The 5,946-nt window shown below is 47.7% G+C and overlaps 1 pseudogene; it reads right to left on the bottom strand.

Moving 5' to 3' along the window:
* Positions 1-3,429: 3,429 nt before the first annotated feature.
* On the bottom strand, positions 3,430-5,377 carry LOC138164147 (inositol-trisphosphate 3-kinase C-like; annotated as a pseudogene).
* Positions 5,378-5,946: the final 569 nt, after the last annotated feature.

Below are 5,946 nucleotides of genomic sequence, written 5' to 3'. Positions count from 1 at the left end.
GGTCATCCCGACACTAGGGCTGGTGATCTTACTCGCTGTGCTACCTGGCCACCCCTAGGCTCTTTTTTTGATCATGGCTTTCAGGTTGTCCAATAATTTAAAAGTTATCTCTCCTGGATAAATCTTTCCAGGTTAGTGGTTTTTCCAATGAGGTAGTTCACATTGTCTTCTATTTTTTCATTCTTTTTTGATCTGTTTTATAATATCTTGATTTCTCATAAAGTTATTAGCTTCCATTTGTTCCATTCTAATTTTGAAGGAATTATTTTCTTCAGTGAGCTTTTGGACCTCCTTTTCCATTTGGCTAATACTGCTTTTTAAGGCATTCTTCGTCACATTGGTTTTTTGGACTTCTTTTGCCATTTGGGTTAGTCTATTTTTTAAACTGTTATTTTCTTCAGTATTTTAGCAAACTGTTGACTCATTTTTTCATTATTTTCTTGCATCACTCTCATTTCTCTTCCCAATTTTTCCTCTACTTCTCATACTTGATTTTCAGAATCCTTTTTGAGCTCTTCCAAGGCCTTTGACCAATTCATATTTTTCTTGGAAGTTTTTGATGCAGGAGTTTTGACTTTGCTGTCTTCTTCTGGTTTTATGTTTTGATTTTCTTTGTCACCAAAGAAAGATTCTATATTCTGATTTTTTTTTTGAAGCTTTACAAGTGCAAGTACTTTATTTTTTTCCCTTCATTCTTTTTTTAAAAAGAAATTTATTCATTTACTTTTGGTTTACAACATTCAGTTCCACAGTCCCTTGAGTTACAAATTTTCTCCCTCTCCCTCTCCTCCCTCCTTTCCCCCATGGCAGCATGCAATCAAATATAGGATTTACAAATACCTTCACATTAAACATTAGTCAAGTTGTAAAAAAGGATTATGACCAGTGGGGTGAACAATGAGAAAGAAGAAACAAAACAAAATAAAGCAGGGGAAAAAAGAGCAAGTAGTTTGCTACAACCTACATTCAGACTCTGTAGTTCTTTCTCTGGATGAGGATATCCCTTTCCATCATGAGTCTTTTGGAGCTGTTTTATAACCTTGCTTTGCTGAGAGGAGCCCGGTCTATCCAAGTTAGTCATCACACATACGGTGTGTGTGTAATTGTGTACAAAGTTTTCCTGGTTGTGCTCTCCTCACTCAGCATCAGTTTATATAAATCTCTCCAGGTTATTATGAAGTCTGTCTGCTTCTCATTTCTTATAGCACAATAGTATCCCATTACATTAATATACAACAATTTGTTTAGCCATTCCCCAATGGATGGGCATCCCCTTGATTTCCAATTCTTTGCCACCACAAAAAGAGCTGCTATAAATATTTTTGTATAAACAGGTCCTTTTCCCACTTATATTCTGATTTCTTTTCCTCTATTTGCTCATTTTCCCAGCCAATTACTTAACTTTTGAGCTCCTTGCCATGGTAGAACTCTGCTTCCAGAGTGGAGTGCTGTGTCCCAAATTTCTGGGGTTTTGCACAGATGTTTTTTAAAGTTACTTCTAGGCATCTGCCTCAGAACTGTGAGGAGGACTTCTTCTCCACAGCCGTCACAAGCTCTGCCACGCCGCCACTCCTCTTCACCACCCAAGACTGTGACCCAGATCCAAGCAATGGAAGAGAATCCTGCCTCAGTGCCAGCAAAGAGATTCTTGCAATTGCCCTCTGATTAGCCACTTGGTCCCCCCACCATCTGTGGACTTGGAGCTCCAGAAGCAGCCACTGTAGCTGCTGCTGCCACTGCCATCTCTGCCAGCTTGGGGGCAGTGGCTAGACTGAGTTCTTCTCTTACCAGGTCCAACAGAATTTCCCCACTGACCTTTTACTTTGTCTTTGGTATTTGTGGTTGAGAAGTCTGGAAACTGCCACAGCTTCCAGCGACTCAGTCCCCTGAGGTCTGCTCCAGCCTGTTCCATACCACTGGTCTACAGACACAGAGCATGCTGGACAGCACTCCACTCCCATCATGGTGAGATAGACCATTTCTGTCGGCTTGCCAGGTTGCCTTCTGTGGGAGATTTGTTTCACTCTGTCATTTTGTGAGTTCTGTAGCTCTAAAATTTGTTTAGAGTTATTTTTCACAGGTATTGGAGGTAATTGGGGGGTGAACTCAAGCAAGTTCCTTTTACTCTGCCATCTTGGCTCTGCCTCCCTGGGTAGGTGATTCTTGGTTGCAATCCTAGCTCCTTTGCCTTCTTTAATATCATACTCTAAGCCCTCCTCTCCTTTGTCTTGAAAGCTGCTAAATCTTATCTTATTCTGATTGTGGCTCTGTGATATTTGAATTGATTCTTTCCAGCAGTTCTCCTTGACCTGAGAGCTTTGGAATTTGGCTATAAAATTTCTGGGGATTTTCATTTTGAGATTTCTTTCAGGAAGTGATCAGTAGATTCTTTCAATTTCTATATTATCTTCTGGTTCTGTAATATCAGTGCAGTTTTCCTTGATAATTTCTTGCAATGTGATATATAGGCTCTTCTTTTGATCATGGCTTTTGGTACTCCAATAATTCTTAACTTATCTCTCCTCTATTTATTTTCCAGGTCAGTTGTTTTTCTTTTTTCCAGTGAGATATTTCACAGTTTCTTCTATTTTTTTTTCATTCTTCTAACTTTGTTTTATTTTTTCTTGATGTCTCCTGGAGTCATGAGCTTCAACTTGTCCAATTCTAATTTGTGAAGAATTATTTTTCCAGTGGGCTTTCATACCTTCTTTTTCATTTGGCCAATTCTGATTTTTAATGAATTCTTCTCTTCAGTGGATTTTTGTGCCTCTTTTTACCATTTGGCCTATTCTGTTTTTTTAAGGTATAATTTTCTTCAGTATTTTTTTTGGGTCTGCTTTACCAAGCTGTTGACTCTTTGTGTGTGCGTGTGTGTGTGTGTGTGTGTGTGTGTGTGTGTTTGTGTGTGTGTGTGTGTGTGTAAAACGATCTCACCAGGCTTTATTTAAGGGAATGGCCAGGACCCTGCCCCATCCCATCCCTTCCAGCATTAGCCCACTCCTCTTTATATATAAGTAGAAAGAGCACCCCCCCTCCATCCCTTGCCCCCAGGCCAGGAAAGGAAGCTTTATTAAGGCTAGAACTTTTGGGAGGCAGCTGGTATGTAGTGAAAAGGGGAGGGGTTCTGGCCTGGAACAGCCCAGCTCTGCCACTTCCCATGATATAGAGCTTTCCTTAAAACCTCTTCAAGTTCCTGGGTAGATCCAGGCCTCTCCCCAGCTCCTCCTTGGGGAATAGGAAGAAGATAAGGGGCCAGGGTTTTCTCCCCTGTGCCTCCCTCACCCTCAAGGAGCACAGATGGAGTAGTCTTTGGTTCTTGTGCTCAGAGAGGGCCAGAATCGGTGATGTGCACTGCCATCATGGTCCCCCCCCCACCCATGCCCTGGGAACCTATATTATAGGCAGTGGTAGTCATACCTTCTGCTATTGGGGAGAGGGCAGAGAACATTCCCAGAGGAGGCTCACTTGGCCAGCCCACTCTTTAGCCTCTTTCCTCCAATTTTAAGCTGGGAAAGACAGGTTTCTGGTAGGAAGAGCAGGAAAAGAAAGTCCCCCCCCCACACACACACACAGCCCTGGCAGAGGCAGAGCCCTGAGAGCTGGCCCCCAGAGCCAGGAAGGAGGTTAGGTGACACCACCAGGGGGTGAGTGGTGAGGGGTGAGGAAGAGGAAGAGGGGTGTAATCACAGTGTTAACATCAGCTCTGATACTTTCCCTCCCAAAGCTGGTGTTGATATTGGGGTGAAAGGGCCTTCTCTGCCCACGAATCACCCTATGCCACAGTAAGCAACGGGTCTTGGGGTTCTAGCATCTTATACACAGATCCAGCCTTACGAGGGGCAATGCTCAGCAGACCTGAGCCTGTCACGCCTTGGCACTGAGGGTGCCCCTGCCCAGTGTGGGTCCCCTTCCTTGGGGCCAGAGTCACTGGGGATGGGTGCATCCTGTTTCAGATGCCACCCCTTGCTGTCTTTCTTTTGGTTCTGCCCCCTTCCTGTCTCAACAGCTTAAATACCTTAAAATAAATAAATCGCAAGGTGGGAGCTAGGGGCTGTTCATCTCCAGCCCCCAATTCAGTCCTGCCCTGACAGTCCCTCACTCAGCTCCAAGTCAAGCTGTCCAGAAGTTGGATGACATTGTCCAGACCCCACAGGTAACCATCCTCATGGTTACTCTCTTCCTAAGGCAGCCAGTGGCTGAGGGTCTGGGGCGCAGGCAGAGGGACAGTCTTGCCAAAGTCAATCATCCAGACCTTAGCCAGGCCGGTTTGGTCATGGACGAAGAGGAGTGAGCTGCCCACCACCTTGTGGGTCCGGAAGAAGGGCGAGCTTTCCTGGGCTCCTGGAAGCTCCTCCAAGTGCTTCACATACTTACTCAGGAGGTTCTGATCATCATCCACAAAGCCCTCCAGGACATGGCTGACCTGCTCTGCTCCCTGGATCTTAATAGTGTTGCAGGTGCCGCCGGCCTTCTTGATGCCCTCAATCTGGAAGCCCAGCGTGGCCGTTGAGCTCACTGTCTCTCACCGCCACACGTAGAGCGGCTTGGTGACGGCACCCTGGGCGTGCTCCTCCAGGGTGGGAGTACCGGGGTCCATGGCTACCATCTTTTCATACATGTTCCTTCGAGGTTGGGGATGCTCTCAGGCCTTGGCTAGCTCTTCCTCCAGGTATGTGCTGGTGCCCACCTTGCAGTTCATGATGGAGGGTGTGCATAAGTCAGTCCATCTGGTTGAAGGCCTCTCCATCCTGCTCCACCACCCCGTAATAGGTGGGCACAAAGGGATGCAGAGCGTCACCCATCAGTTGTTCCAGGCTCCACTGTTCATTCTCACAGAACCTTTTCAGGATCCGCCCATCCTCCCTGGCCTGGAGGTTCCCCTTATGTCCGGAGAGATGGACCCAGTGATAGTGCTTTCTGAAAGACACAACAAAGGGTAATGCACAGCCATCTTCAGCTTCCTCCAGGACGCGTTCCTGGGACCCTCCTCAGGATCACTGCTGCTCCCACCCCCAATGACCACATCATTCGCAGTGTCATCAAAGGAAGAAGCAGATGACAGGCCTCCACTGCCCTTAGGGCCTCTGGCTGGGGACCCCACAGGACAGGGCAATAAGCCTTCTTGCTCTCAACCCAGCAGTCCTGTCCCAGGCTCAGAGGTGATGATCACTTGGGACACAGGCCCCTGTGGCCCCCTGGAGAGCCTGTTCTTCCAGCAGAACAACTCCAGGGCCTCCCCTGGGTCCTCCATCTCCAGCTACCCCACGGGGAAGCTGCTGTCCAGAGCATCCAGGGGCCCATCTGGGACCAGCCGAGGCTCAGAGACATCTCTGGCCAAGTGTCCACAGACACCAGGTCCCTCTCTATTGAGCCCCATTACAGGACTTTCTCTGTCCAGCTGCCTCACAGTGCCCACATCTCTGGCCCTCAGCCCCCAGAAACCATCTTGCTCTGTCCCTACCAGGGGGCCATCTCTACTTGGAAGTCCAGAGTGACCTTGCTGTCCAGCAGCTCAAGCAGACCCCCTCCTCCTGGCTGTAGCTCATTGCCGTATCTGTGAGGCTGTGCCCAGGTACTAGGTCTCTCTGCCCTTACCAGGGAGTTATCTCTGTCTCCTGGTAATGGGGGCTGTCTCTGTCCAACTGTCCCATGGGGACATCTTTACTCAGCTATCCCCAGAAGTCAGCTTTCTCTGGTACCATAGGAGGTCCATCTCCACTGGCCTGATGGTTGGAGACATCACCAGCCTATTTCCCCAGAGGACCCTCATTCTCTGACTGTGATACAAGCTGCATCTATCTGGACAGCCAAGTTGTCCCCAGGAGGTGTCTTTCTCAGACCTCAATGTTGGGCAGCCTCTAGCTGGCTGCCCCTGGGAAGTGCCACTGTCCAGCTTCCCCAGAGGATCTCCCTCACTGTCTGGCTGTGGCACACAGGAGTGTCTGC

Source organism: Petaurus breviceps, unplaced genomic scaffold, assembly GCF_028583685.1.
Source record: "Petaurus breviceps papuanus isolate PSGF00001 unplaced genomic scaffold, PetGlider_PUasm1.0 189, whole genome shotgun sequence".
Classification (NCBI taxonomy): domain Eukaryota; kingdom Metazoa; phylum Chordata; class Mammalia; order Diprotodontia; family Petauridae; genus Petaurus; species Petaurus breviceps.
This window is presented reverse-complemented; position numbering and strand designations above follow the sequence as displayed.